Consider the following 15,512-nt stretch of genomic DNA (forward strand, 5'->3'; position numbering starts at 1 on the left):
TCCATTCCCAGTTTAAATTGTAGTGCAGGTCTCCTTCCTCTCTCTTAGTCTACAGCAATGCTCACATCCAATCCATTCCCAGTTTAAATTGTAGTAATGGTCTCCTTCCTCTCTCTTAGTCTACAGAAATGCACCCTGTCACATTCCTAAATTAGGAAAATCAAGCATTTGATGTTAAGTGACTTGCCAGGGTCAAGACAAGACAGGATTTCCGGCGCCAAGAGGACCAGTTGTCAGGCTATTCCACGTCCACCAGCCATCACGCCCTCCGAGAGTGGCTGTCGGTCTCCTTTGGGTGTTTCTCTCCTCTGCCCTTCGACACTATGGCCTGCACCCCATCACCCCACCTCCCTCCTCATCATCAGGGGCTGCCTCTATTGTTGAGTTAAAGTGCGTGAAAGCCAGGTGGGAGCTGTCACCAGCTGCACAGGCTCCTAGTGTGCAGGTCTGAAGCAGGACCTTGGAGCCCACCTGGGTGGAAATCCTGGCTGAACCTTCTGGTTGGATGACACGGGGCATATTTTTTGAGCCCTTGTGGCTCTGGTTCATCACTGAAAACTGGGGAAGATTTCATGAGTTTATTGTGAGAATGAAATAAGTTAATATACGCAGAGTCCTTAGGACAGCGCCTGGTGCGTGGCAAGTGGCATTATTATGATTTTATTATTATTAATTACTACACTCTCTCCTTATGCATGTTTCGGTCAACTCCCAGGGGCTTCCCTCACGTTCCACAAGCTCTGCGTTGTAACTGCTGAATGAGTTTATAGCCACGGACTTTCGGGGACTGCAACAGCCCAAGCAGGCCTCGTTTACCTTAGTGTTTTCTGTCTCCGGCAAAAGCCCCTGGTGGGCAGTGAGTCTGGTGTTTCACAGCAGGGAGAAGAGAAGCCCCCACTCCTGCAACAGCAAGGCCAGCGCTGGGGTCTCCGGCCTGAGCCAGGGGGCCTGGGCTTGAGTTGTTTCCGTGACCTGAGTGTTCAGGTCACCCGGGCTCTCTGCTCCGTCTCTGCCTGGCGAGGCTGGCGTGGTCCCAGGCCTGAGTGTCACTGGCTCCCCTGCGCCCGCTGCTGCTGGTTCTGCTGCAGAGACGGGCTCTCCACGCCTCAGCTTCAGACACGCAGGAGCCCCGGGGGGCCACAGCTGCCAGAGTGAATGAAGCACTTGTCAGGAGAAGCCGAGGCCACCAGCTGCAGAGGGCGTCCCGTGGAGCTGCTCCAGCCCCCAGGAGTCAACGTATCTGAAATTTTTGCTTGACTTTTGCTTTTCCTTCTTCTCCTTCTCCTTTTTTTTTTTTTTTTTTTTTTTAAGGGTGGTGAGTCTTTGATCCAGTCTGAGAAAGCTGCACTCGGTGACGACAAACCAGCTCCAGCCTCTCTCTCTCGGTGACTCTGCGATGCTAAAAATAAATAAATTTAACAGACGCCTTCAAGGGACCATCAACCCAGCCGCACACTGAGTCGGCACGAGTGCATGCCAGGCAACGCGCTCAGCTCTCCGGGGCTGCGTCACCAGCTGCATTGCGACTCCCGCACTTTCATACGCTGCAGCCCTCGCCCCCGGCACCTTACAATGGGACTGCATTTGGCAGTAGGGTCTTGAAGAGATGGTTGGGTAAAATGGAGCCATAGGGGTGGCCCTCATCCAATAGGACCCGTGTCCTTAAAGGAAGAGGAGGTCAGGACACAGACACACACAGGGACGGCCGGGAGGGGACACAGGCAGAGGACAGCGTCCAGAAGCCCAGGAGAGGAGCCTCGGGAGGAACCAGCCCTGCCCACACCTTGGCCTTAGACTTCCAGCCTCCAGAACTGCAAGGAAGTAAGTTTCTGTGGTTTAAGCCACCCAGCCTGCAGAATTTTGTTATGGCAGGTTGTAACAAAGTCTTTCTGAAAAATACAAGCATTTCAAGCAGAGGCCCTTCACAGCCTGTTACACAACCACTCAAAGTGCACCCTTGTCTTTTGCAATTTCTCTTGGAATTGGCTGTGTCACTGGCACTCGCGCCTAGGCCATCCTGACGGGTCAGCCCTGGGCACTGTCTCCCTTTCCAGGTGTGGGAACTGGCTGCCGGCGTGGGAACGGCTGCTTGTCCCAGTGGTGCCCACCTGTGGCCACACTGCAAGGCCACCTGGGCCTGGAGATGTCACTGAGGACTGACCCGGAGATGCCGACCTCAGGGTCCTGGGAGGCTGCGCACCGGCCATGTTGGAGGTGACCCTCATGTCACCCAGGTCAAGAGCCACGGGCCCCACACGTCCTCTCCTTCCCTGTCTCCCAGCTGCCGGCCCAGACTGGACAGCTTTGGCTAAGGAATCAATGCAGGTGGAGAAGGAGGCTGACAATGGAGCCCGGGCGGTCCAGCCTTGAGTGAACAGAGAAGGAGGAGGAACCGACCCTGAGCCTGCACAGCAGCTGCGCAGGGGTGCTTTGTGGGGGGGTTTCCTCTTTGCTTCCGTCCAAATAAAGTGCCCCTCGTTTGAAAGCCTCTGTGCTGAATGCTCCCAACGCCCTCCAATTCTGTCTAGGATGTGCCTACAACCAAGGCAGGTGTATGAATTCACCCGCACAGCTCACTGTCCTGGGAGGGTGACGCCGGAGGAGGGACGTCCCTACCACCAAGGCAGGTGTGTGAATTCACCCCCACAGCTCACCGTCCTGGGAGGGTGGTGCTGGAGGAGGGACGTCCCTCCAGGGCCTCTTCAGCATCTTCCCTTCTCCAGCACACCAAGTTCGTCAGTGAGGGCGAGTCACGCAGCTGGGAGCACGGAGCACAGGGCGCAGGATTCTTGCCCGGTTCCAGGCTCCCTCTGCCTCATCCCCACTAAGAGGCTGCCCTTTCTGGCCTGGACATCTCCCGGGACTGTGGGCCCTCGCAGCCCTGGGCAGTCTGGACAGGACGGACTGTGCTTCTTCTCATGGGACTGTGTTTCCTCCACGGCAGATGCCGCCACCTGCCCCCTCCCTCCCTGCCGCAAGCCTCTGGTCTCCAGGCTGCTCCTGGCTGTCTCTGGCCCTTGCCTCATACACCAAGCTGTGAGCACACCTGCTCGCTCAGCCCAGAGTCCCTGTCTTCTCAGCTTTGCGCCTCGCCTCCTAAAGTTGGTTTTCAGCTGGATTTTCTTTAGGCTCAGGGCTTAGCCGGGACTTGTGGACTCTCCCGCCTGTTTCTAGTACATCACCTGCACAGGCTCAGGCCCTCTGCCCATGAAGGGTGAATGAGACTGCAAGGGGTCATTACATGTTGCAAGCAAAGCCATAAACACACACGCCAGCCAGGTGCAAAAAGAGTTAAACTAGTTAGCTTATCCCCTTGGGGAGAGTTTAAGCAGAAGTAGGAAAATAACTTAAGTACCAAACTGTCAGACCATGAATGGGTCTGGAATAATGTGGAAATTACTGCAACTGTCTGAGAGGCTGCGGAGTCGGTGTCGTTCTTAGCGGAGAGCGTTTTCCTCCACGGAGCAAGATACTAAGTGGATGTCAGTTCCGGGCACTTACATAATTGGCTAAGGCTGGTCTCGGCGGAAGACGGTCGCTGACCCCGTCCACACACACACGTTGACCCACGGGGCCACTTGGACATCGGCCACTCCTGGCCTGACACTGCAGCGTCTCCAGGTGGGACTGTGGAACCACTTCCCTGGCCTGCCCCTCTGTGGACAGGCGCTTGCTCATTTCCCGTGGACAGGAGTCTCATTCAGACACTGGGCTCCGCTCCTTACCTTCTCCTCCGAGTGAGCTCAGCCGCTGCACACAGATGGGCAGAGCTGTCCTCACCAGAGGGAACAGTTGGAGTCTGGAGGGAGTTCGAGACCCACCACACCGCGTGCCCGGGCTTGATGTGAGCAAGGTGGAGAAGCGCCTGCTGTCCCCGAGTTTGCCCCTTTTCTCCCTGAATTTCCTTTTGTTTATTCCCTCTCCAGTTGAACCTCTCCCTCTTGGATTCGGCATCACCTAGGAGAGACCCTGGTGCTCTTTTACGTTCCTTTCCTTTCTGCCTTTGCCACTACACAGCAGAACGAGAAACACAGCAGAGAGGGAACGGTCACCCCCAGAGCACCAGCCACTTCGGGAAATGGACATCGGCTGAAGGAAAGGCGAGGAGACGGGCTGCAGTGAGGCTTCCCGGAGGTGCCAGGCAGGCAGGTGCGCCTCTCCGGGGAGAGACGGAGCGCGACTCGGCTCTCCCTGAATCAATGATCTCACCCACGTTCTCCTTCATTTTTCCTGGACGCAGTGAGAAGACATGGTGTAGCCCACGACAATTTTCCATCCACATGCATGAGCCTGGGTTCCCGATGAAGACTTGGCTTCTCCTGAGCCCGGGGGTCCTGGCTGCTCTGGTGCCAATCCCTGGGTGTCTTCGAGCTGCAGAGGGCTTGCCAGGCGCATCCTCCTCCTGGCACGAAGGCTGGGCTGGACCACGTTCCACAGAGACTGCGTCCCCATCAGGGGTCTCCTCCCAACAACACTTAACCAAGCTTTGTATTCAACAAGGAACATGTTCCCCCTGACCAAACCTCACTGAAAACACAGAGGTGCATGGATAACCATGGCCGAATCATATCTGGTGTGTGTGCTCAAGGTTTTCTTTGAAAATCTAACTATCTTTTAAAAATCTCTACCATATGAAGAACCACAATAAATAACAAATACAAATTATAAGTTTATAAGGAAAGTGTGCTAATAAGTGTAAGCAAATTAAAAGGATGTCCCATAGGGAGGTAACATCTGATTCAGTGTTTTTCAAATGTTTCGGATCCCCGTTGGTAGTAGGAAACGCGTTTTGTGGCCTGCCTCAGTAGACTCATGTGTATGCACACGGGTGAGTGAGGTGAAGCTCACCTTTACTGTGACACACTTCATTACATCCTGTTCTGTTGAAAAGGAACGCTGGTCACGACCCACCAGATTGCTGTCAGGATTCTGTCCTGTCGCCAACTCACGGCTCGCTCTTCAAACACTGAATCGGGTGGTGGAAGGGGCACGTGGGATGTTTACAACTCACACATGTAACGCAAACACACGCACACCCACATCCACCCACACACCTGCCGAGCCTCCAGTCACCGGGCTGGATGTTATAGACCCGTGAACAAGCGGCCGCTGTTATTCTCCCACGTCATCCTCACTGTCCTCTCAGTTCTGCCCACGGTTCTAGGGGACATGCTCTTCGCTGGTGCTGGCTTTCACCAGTGCCTCCATGTGGCATCAGGAGCTCCTGCTCTGAGCGAATCAGTGTGTGTCTCTGGAGACGTGGATTCCATCCTGATGGGATCCTTCTGCAAGGCAGTCCATGCACTAATTCAGACTGAGAAGGGAATAAAGGCGATGAAGTAGAGAGGCAAGGACTTCTCTACAAATTATCAAACTATGAGTGTCAGCATCTTTTAAATACATATATAAATTAATAAGAAAATGCCATTCCAGCCTATCAATTCCAGTTACCTATTCACACTGAGGTTCCACCCCATCCGAGGAGGCCACAAGGATACAAAGCGGCCAGTGATGAGTACAGGAGGAGGTGGATGGGGCATCCCCAGGGCCAGGGCTAGAGGAGAAGGTCGAGGTACCCAGTGGGGACCTCGGAGGCCCCCGGTCGCCGCCTTCCTTCTGCAGTATCAGCTCCCATCCTCACACCACCACGTGCAGCTGCACCACAGCCAATGAAGCTGCTCAGGACGCAGAGGCACCAGTGACACTGCCCTGTGGCGACGGCACAGGTGGCCGTTGTGTGCCCGTGAAGTAGACCAGAGCTCTGGAACCAGGAGGGAAAGAGCAGCATTGCCGTGTTATTGGGAAGACAGTGGAAATCCCCTAAAAGAACCGCGAGCCCCTATGCCCACTCTGTGGGCAGAGCGCTGGTGTTTTTCCCGAAAAGCTTGTGAGTCCATCTTGCTTTTTAACCATGCTCACTTATAACTGTCACAAAAATGAAACATTTGAAAAATAAACACATGCCCCTGATCAGCCTGCCCCAGGGCGATGGACTCACCCAGGCCCACGAGCACTCCTTTCAGGAGCTTTCCAATGGGGGCGATCAATTACATAATGAACAGCTATTGAGCATCTGCTGTATGCCAGGCACTGGCTCAGATAGGGCCGGGTGCCCGGTGTGAGCAAAAGCACACATGAAACTTGGCCTCGTGATGCCCACAGTGCAGCTGGGCAGACAGACGCCAGTTCAACGACACAAATCCACGCACAATCTAAGATGCGGGAGCCCACTGCCCCGCAGCCTCAGGGAGGGAGGTCCCTTGGCTGATACCTGGGGAGGAGAGTCCCACCCACCACCCTGATCGTGGTCCCACCTGCCCTCCTAGGGAGGAGCCGGTTCCTGCTGCCCACAAGGAGGGCAATGATCCCATCACCACCTGGCCTTAGGCACTGTGGGCCTGGCCCTGCTCAGGGCGGGTGTGAATGTGAAGGTCTACCTCACTCTGAACGCTTGGCCACAGCCCCTCCGTGGGGGCCCACAGCCTCCCTCCACAAGACAATGTGAGAATGTGAAATCAGGAGAATGGAGAAGTACCTTCTCTCCAGAGGGAACACAGTGAGCGCGTGCACGTGGGGGCTCTCCCACTCATGCTGTGTGACCTTCGGCAAGCACCTTAGCTTCACTGTGCCTCAGTTTCCTCCCTTGTAAAACGGGGACTTAAAAACATCTTGTAGGATGAGATTGTCAAGAGAATTAAATGAGTGTATGTATGTAAAGTGCTTTGAATAGCGTCTTCCAAAGACGGTCACCCAAATAAACCACGTGAGCCAAGGACACCGGCCACCTAGGGCTGACCCTGCTGGGAAGAGATGGACAAGCTGGCCAATACATTGAGACACTTCTCCTGGTATTCAGCCACAGGATGGTACAGGGGATCCAAGAGCTGTCAGCACCGTGCCCGCTTCCCACCTGTCCCTGCCCGCACTTTCCCTGGGAGAGCCTCCCATGCGGCTTGTCTGCCCCTGCGTCAGCAGACCCACACTCTGCAGCCCCACTCTTGAGGCTTTTCATCTATACTCCATGCTTGGTGAACCTCATGGTGACTCTGCTCCTCTTTTTCCCTCTTTCTTCTCTAAAAAAAAAAAAAAAAAATCTCCATCTTGTGGCCAAGGAAGAAATAGTGTGAGTTGCTTGTAGGCAGGAAAAGTGATGAGGATGCAGGAAGATCTCCAGTGTTAACATATGAACAATCATCTCCACACATCCCCACCTCCTTCCCTATTGATTGCCTTCCACATTCTCCAGAGCCTGTGCTTTTAATTCTTGTGACTCAATTTGAAATCTATGTGCGGAAATTACAATGATCAGTTGTAAGGAACGCTCATGCCTGAGAGTAGAAAGTTCCAGCCACAGCAGCTTCATTGTGCGGATTGTTCTGGGCTCTCTCAAGGCAGCTTTCCCTTGGCTGTTGGCCCAGGAAGTTATTTATAATCCAATAAAAATTAAAAGGACTTGTGGGAAGGATTTACTTACAGAGTGGATTGGCTCTTGCATTCAATTCATTGCTAATGTTAATTCCTGTTCATTCTAAAATTTCTGAATATAGAGTCTTTGCCTCTACAGAGAATTTAGCGAGATGAGAGCCTTACTTTTTATTCAGCACTGGGTGCCCAGCACAGCGTCCAGGACACTTGTAAGGAGCCAGAAAACATTTAACAAATGATCATGATAAAAAATAAAAAGAAACTAGACAGGCGCGGCTGTCTCTGCCGCAGGTGACATGTGTCTGTGCTTCCGTATGCGTGGAATGCACCAAGCTCTGAGGCTCCTACAGAAGAAAAACCCAACTGATGATCAGAGTTTCTAGACAGGTGCGATGACCCTAGAGTTTACGGGGCGGCTCTTATGTAAACTACGCTGCCCTCAGTTTCCCCTTTCCCTGCATCCATTTGTTCACTCTTGCTGTATTTTCTATCCTAAAGGACTTTAAATGCCCTGTAAAACACATAAAACAAGACTCAGAAAATGGATCCAAGGGGCAACTCACGTGAGCTGCAAATGGAAGCCTCCAGGTGGCAGGGCAAGGGTTCCCCATGGACAGACACAGAGCTGTCCATCTGGACAACGCTTCCCACCTTCTCAGCACCATGGGACACAGGAACCGTGAAAGCTGCAGTACATGCTGAGGTTTGTGCAGGAGGCCACTCACGGTCCTCCAAGGGCCCTGTCCCCCTGAGGTGCTGCTGCTGTCCCGGGCAGGAGGCCACTCACGGTCCTCCAAGGGTCCCATACCCCAAGGTGCTGCCTGCCACTGTCCCAGGCAGGAGGCCACTCACGGTCCTCCAAGGGCCCCGTCCCCCCACGGTGCTGCCACTGTCCCGGGCCGTCCAACCCCAAAGATGCAGGGAATCCAGAGCTCAGAACACCTGTGACCCACTCCTGATGACACATGGGCTGGCAGGAGAGATAAGCGCTTTTCGTGGAACCAGCATTTACCAATATCCTGTGGGCACTGAGGGATAGAGAGGAATAGGTTCTCAGCTAAGTCTGTAGAATGCAAGCATGACTTCCCTATGGCCTGTTTCCCATCATAATCCTCAACACAGACTGTGTCCATTTCCTAAGGTTGTTGTTATAGAGTGTCACAAACTGGGTGACTTCAAACATCAGATATTTATTCTCTTACAACCTGGAGGCCAGAATCCAAAAGCCCCGTGCTGGCGGGGCTGCTGCTTTTTCTCTGGAGATTCAGGGGGATCCTTCCTCCTCCTCCAGATTCTGGCTGCATCACTCCAACCGGCCTCTGTCTTCACGTGACCTCCTTCCTCTGTGTCTGCTTATAAGGACACCCGGCATGTTGGATTAGGGCCCAGCCGACTTCAGGGTGACCTCATCTTAGTCAAATTACATCGTCAATGGCTCCATTTCCAAAGAGGTCACATTCACAGGTACTGGGGGTTAGGCCTTCAACATGTATTTTTTGGGGGGATACAATTTAACCCATATCACAGGCCAGTGAAAAATGCAAAGGTGAAATTGAGAAAACCAGGTCTGTGATGACTCAAAATAATGTGGTCCCTACACTGAAGCCTCTAACGTGTGGCTTCAACTCAGACCAGCGGTTCCTCCATGACATCGTCGCACACACACCCAGTCCTTGGTGGGGCCTGGGCAGCTGAGGGCTTGAGGAACATCCTCCATCCGTGACTATGAGAAGGTCAGTGAAGCAGGGACAGGAGGAACATCGTTCTGTAAGATTCAGGACTGGTCAGAGGTTCTGCTCTGATCGGTTCCAACTCATTGACACATGGGCACTTGAGCTCCAACTTCTCCGCCATGGAGCTGGCACACAAACAGAAACCACAGAAATGTCCCAGGGATTCCAATACTTCAGCATCAGAGCTACGCCTCCCACAGAGCATTTAGCTCTGAGAGAAGGTTAATAACCACAAAAACCGCAACACACTTCCTTTGTTGGATCATTTGTCTGAAAGTTAAAAATCAGTCTCCACATGGCTTGGGTAATCTGCCTCAGTTCCTCATTTTTCATTCCTCCACCCTCATATATATAACTTGGATTACATAGGCACATTTTGTTCAGCATTATTTTGCATCTACTAGTGTAGCTGCCTTGCCTTGCACACTCTGTGTTCCTTGAGAACAGTCTGTTCTTAGAATCTTGGATCCTCCTCAGTGACTTGTTCACAGAGGCACAGGGATGCCTTACTAGTGCTGTCAAATGAGGATGATTCATAGTAATTCATGGAATGCTAGCTCTGAAAATCCTGGGCCATGCTAGTTCAGAGTCAGGCCGTATAGCTAACCTGGTGCATTTAGACGTCCACATTGTGAAGATTTCCTGAAAATTTTCATCTCAGTTATTCTGTCCTAGAGATCTAGTTAATATTTTTGGCCATACTTTTCCCAAGACACAAACAGGTTTTGAAATTGTTGGTCAATACTAAGATGTACACGTGCATTTGTATCCACTTTGCTGAGATCATTTATGCCTTTGAATGTAGCAAATAACAGAGCGGGATTTGGTGAGAGTAGAGAGCCATCCGTATTTTCCTAGCCTCCTTGCCGTGGTATTCTCATTCCTTCCCATCACTTCTTCGCCCTCAATATCGTCATTTCCTCTTGTCTTCAGTTTTTAAATGTGTTTAAGGGGACACATGTTGCCATCCCTGCTAGTCTGAATATCCCTGTGGTGAGGGTGATTCCTGTATTTTCAGAGTCCATATTGCCAACAGTCACCTTCGGCAGATTCTATGCAGACTCAGGGTTGTGGACTTACTTGGGGTGGGTGGGAGGGTGGGACAGAGGAAAATTGTTCTTCAGCAAATTTTGTGCCCTTGCTCTGGCGCCCATATTTGTAAGAGCCATGTTGGGAAAAATCCTTCCAATTTCATAAGTCATGGAGCAGTTGATTAGAAGCGTTCCCGTTTTGTCCTAAATCTGCAGCACAAGGCTCAGTGCGCCTTGTCTTCAGTAAGAAAACTTTCAACACTCTTATAAAATGCAACAATATTAGAAGTACCTCCCCCAAAAGACTAAAATATATTTCCATTTTAAAGAAAATGTATTCCTTGAAACATCCGATTGCTGTGATAGGAGGGTGAAATCCAGCTGTTACCATCAATTCTAAGCCCCTCTTTTCCTCCGAGTTGGTGGAGGCATTTTGTGTAATTATCCTGCTTGTTTTTCTGTGTTTTAACGATTTTCCCGGTAGCTCCTTGGGTATTTTTTCCTGGTTAATTGCTTGCGTTGCATCTCGCTTCACCATGATTTCAGGGGGTGGTGTGCTCCCAAAAGGACGTGCGGTAGCTGCCCTTCACTTCATCCTGGTGCCAAAGACGGTCCTTAGGACGGGAGGAAGGCCGGGGCCGCGCAGCCCGCTGACCACAGCTCTGCCTCTGCGTTGTGGGTGGTGGGTCTCTTGGTGGCTTGCTTTCCTTAACACCCTCCCCTGGGTCAGCCCTTGTACATCCACACAAGGACACACTGTTTGCCACCATCACTCAGGCTAGAATACTTCAGCCACCACAGACCTTAAATGAACCCCACGGAGAGGCAACGAGAATAAAGCCAGGCAAGAACGCAGGAGGCAGCTCCGGATTCTTATGTAACCGAGTCAGCTCGCTCTGGAGCTTCTCATTAGCCCAAATTACAGATCTGCAGGGCACTCTTCGGGCTCCATGCCATCTTCTGCCCCATTCCTTTCACCCTTCAGCTACGTTGCTAGGTGAGCAGCTTCTCTGGCGGTTTGGGGTGATGGGGTTGAGGGCCGTCTGTCTGTGTGGTCCCTGCATTGTCCCTCAGCCTGGAACCCTGCCCTGAAACTTGAGCCCAGGATGCCCAGCAAAGTCCAGCGCACTGGCCAGCTTGGCTGGCTGAGGAAGGGCGTGCTTTTCACAGAGCCCTACCCGGGCCCCGCAAGGGGACGCAGACATGGTGGCGCTCTCTCGTGGACATCGGGAGCAGGATTTGGAAACCATGTTCACTCTGAAGTCCCGATGGAAGAAGAAGAGAAACTTCGTCTTGCTATTAAATAATGTAAAGGTTTAAATCCTAAAAAGCAGTGTTACAGGCTCAACTGTGTTCCCCAAAAAGACATGGTAAAGATGTAACACCCAATACCTCAGACTGTGTGTCCTTATTTGGAAATAAGGTCACTGGATGTCATTAGTTCAGCTTGGAGGTGGTCACCCTGGAGTGGGGTGGGCCTGAATGCTTACGGCCGTGTCCCTAGAAAAAGGGGTGATTTGGACACAGACGCACACGGGGAGAGGAGCACGTGAAGATGCAGGCAGAGGTCTGGCGGTGCTTCCACACACCGAGGAACACTGAGGATGGCCGGCCGCCACTGCAAGCTGGGGAGAGGCCTGGGACAGAGGCTCCCTTGCAGCCTCGAAAGGAAGCAGTCCTGCCCACCTGGCTCCAGAGCTGGGAGAGAATGTGCTCTGCCATCTAAGCTGCCCATCTGTGGTCATTTGTAAGGGCAGCATCTGGAGACCAATACAAATAGCATCTGCCCAGCACACAACCCACCACGTTTCCATTCCACGCGATTCACTCATTTCCTACAAAGCCGTGCTGCTGTCCAGACCCTGGGCACTTTCCTGAGCCCTCTGTGCCCTGGCAGTCCTCCCTCGCTCCTGCAAGCTGGGCCCACCCCCACCCGTCTCACTGCCATTTCTGCCCTTCTCCCACACAGCAGCCTCCGAGGGTCCCACGCCCCCGCCCCTTGCCTCTGCCATGGCTCCTTGCACCCAGTCAGCACTGCTGCCCAGAGCCTGGGCCTGGTAGCCCCTCGTCCTGCCTTGCGTGAGAGAACCCTTTCCCGGGTAAAGCTGCAGCCTCTGGGCCCTCAGGCCTCACCCTCCAGCCTGCATCCACCATCCCCTGTGGCTTCCTCAGCCAGCTCGCCCCATCCCTGGGTGCACAGCCTTGCACAGGCTCAGGCTGGTCCTCCCGTCGTCCCACCTGGCAGAAATGCTCTTCCTGATTTCTCTGCCCATCCACCTCCCAGCACCCTTCCAGCTCAGCTCAGAGGAAACCTGTTCAGAAAGACAGCTTTGGCCTCCCTGCAAAGTCAGGATTCAGCTGAGCTCTGGATTAGGACTGTCTGGAAGGAAGGGAACCCATAGGAGGAGCCTCGCCACAGGTAGAGGCCAGTACATGACAGGCCCCAGAGGCTGGGAGTGACTGCTGACTGGCTGAGCTGCCACTGACCATGGGCGAGCACAAAGCCGGTGGCCGCTGCTGTAGGGGGAAGCTCTGAGCAGTAAGGAGTTGCATTTTCCCCTCCTTTTCCCCACCCTAGCTCTGGCCTTTCCCCACCTGCCCTGGCCTGGCCTGCCCTGATTCCTCCTCACTTAACGCACAGCACGTGGCTTGGGAGGCGGGTGGCCTCCTGCACCTACCCACTAGGCCAGAAAGACCCCTGCCCTACTGCAGGAGCTCTGGGCCCTGGCGTCGTCCTCACTGTGGGCTCAGCCAAGCTTCTGAGGGTCTGTCTTCTGTTTCTAAAAGTTATCAGGGTCCATTTCATGCAGGCCACTCCCTTCCTTCTTGTGCACCTGCCAAGGAGAAGTGTGGTGGGCTCCTGGCCAGTGCGCATGGATGAGGAGGGGGCCTGGGCAAGGGGCCGCCAGGAATACGCTGGGCTGCCCACCTGCCAGTGACACGCTGGGCCACCCACCCATGTACCACCCACATCTGTGCCTGGGAAAAGGCAAAGGAGTTGGACAAGGGAGCCATCAACATAGGAACAGCAGACAAGGAAAGAAAGGCCTCCTCACTTTGAGGCCTCCTCTCCCCCAGGCTTCCCCTTCTTACCCAAGGCGTCTCTGTCCTGGGTTGGGGGATGGGGTTGCTGCTGGGACCCCGAGCTCAGGACTGCGGGGAGGAGGGATGTGGGCTTCTCAAGGCACGGCTGGGGAAGGGAGGGGTGTGGGGGTCTCAAGGCATGGCTGGAAGAGGGGTCTGTGGGGTCCCGGAGCATAGCTGAGGCCGAATGTAGGGGTCCCGGGCGTGGCTGGGAATTGGATGCTGAGGCTCTGAAAGGGACCTGACCTTGGCTCCAGCTCTGCACTCACCCGTGGGCAAGCCTGGTGGCCCTTGGAGCCTGGCTTCCCTGTCTGTGACGGTGAGGGGTACCCGCCTGCGAGGGCCTTAGATGCCCCGGCCCAGAGTCGGGCTTCCTATGGAATCCCAAGGGCGCAGGCTTCTCAGTGGTCCGGGCCTTCGGGTCCCTCCAAGGCATCCCCGCCTCCATCTTCTCGGCCTCTCTGTGTCTCCTTCATCAGAGCCTGTTTTTCACTCCCAGCTGGTGAGTCACCAGTGACCACCTTTTTGTGACCTTCCTCTGCCTGTCCCGGTTGTCTGGGCATCTCCTGGGGAAAATCCTGAGCTAAGGGATGTGATGAGCAAGACTCTTTCTAACCCGGCTCAGGTCAGGCGAGGGTGTCCTTGAATCTCTGTGTCCTGGCAGGGACTGTTGGGGCCACCTGCCCAGAGGGCACAGGTGAGGTGTTGCCTGGCCCTGGGCCTGCCAGGTCCCTTGTGACGTCGGTCAGCCAAGGAAATTTAAATTGAGTCAACTAAATAAGTAAACCAACAAATATTATCCAAATTAGCACCTCAGCAGCTTTTTTTATTTTTATTTTTATTTTTTGAGACAGAGTCTCTCTCTGTCATCCAGGCTGGAGTGCAGTGGCACAAACTCGGCTCACTGCAAGCTCCGCCTCCCGGGTTCACACCATTCTCCTGTCTCAGCCTCCCAAGTAACTGGGACTACAGGTGCCTGCCACCACGCCCGGCTAATTTTTTGTATTTTTAGTAGAGATGAGGTTCCACCATATTAGCCAGGGTGGTCTCGATCTCCTGACCTCGTGATCCGCCCGCCTCGGCCTCCCGAAGTGCTGAGATTACAGGCGTGAGCCACCACGCCCGACAGCACCTCAGCTTCTAATGGCTGCCCTGTGCATTTGGGGTAGTTGCCTCAACCCACACTGCTGGTGCGACTTTCCCTGAGAGCGTGAAGTGCTGAGCGGAGGCAGCCCTGAGAAGGAGGGAGACATGAGCTGTCCAGGTTTATGGATAAATGTGTAGAGGCAATAAACGGAAACTAGGAGGGACTTCATTCCAGTCACTGCTGCACTCAGAGATTCTAGCAAAGTCCCTTAAGTGCCAGGCACTCAGCAGATACTGGTGAGTTAATTAATTAGTTAATGATTAGCATAACACATCTTAGGGAGGGAATAAGAAACAGCGTCAATGAGCAATGCACTCTGGCCTTTTGCTGTTCACGATTGATGGAGGCCACACACAGCACGTGATAGAGGCCACACACAGAACATGATGAAGGCCACATGCAGAATGTGATAGAGGCCACATGTAGAACGTGAGAGAAGCCATGTACAGCACTACTGATAGGTTTTTTCATAGGTTTTGGTGTGGGCATTTTAACACCTGTTGACATGGGAGAGCGGAAAGGAAGAGAATGGCGTCTGTTAGTCACAGAGAAAGCCGCGTGACACAGGCTCGTGGGGAATGCCTCTTCAGCAGTCCGTGCATCCTCTTAGAGGACTCATTTCAAATAATTATACAACAGCTCCCGCTTCACATGGCAACTAAGAGAGATTTGTTCTCCTCTCTCAGGGAACTGTAAATGAACTTTACACATGTTAGTTATTGAGTAAGATGCACTTGTGTGTTTTCTAGGTCCATGGGGTTTCTGAGAGGATCTGTATCCTTAGGTAGATTTTTAAAAAAATACCTTATTTCGTGGATGGTTCTAATGTTTTGCTGAAATGAATACAGTTGCACATCTGGGCAGACCTAGGCTGGTTTGGATGGTAAATGGCCAGGACCCCAAAGTGACTGGAAGGAACTATTACGAGACACCTGACAGCTATGGCTCCTCAGTGAGGACCCGAGTCCTCCTCCCAGAACCTCCATTTGCCTATGAGACGGCCTTACTCAAGGTGTCAAATCTCTCCAAGCCTCCGCTTCCTCGGTTATAACATGGGGATACCAGCAGCGCTACCCTCTCAAGCCTGATGGC

Source organism: Mandrillus leucophaeus, unplaced genomic scaffold (genome assembly GCF_000951045.1).
Source record: "Mandrillus leucophaeus isolate KB7577 unplaced genomic scaffold, Mleu.le_1.0 Scaffold201, whole genome shotgun sequence".
Taxonomy (NCBI): domain Eukaryota; kingdom Metazoa; phylum Chordata; class Mammalia; order Primates; family Cercopithecidae; genus Mandrillus; species Mandrillus leucophaeus.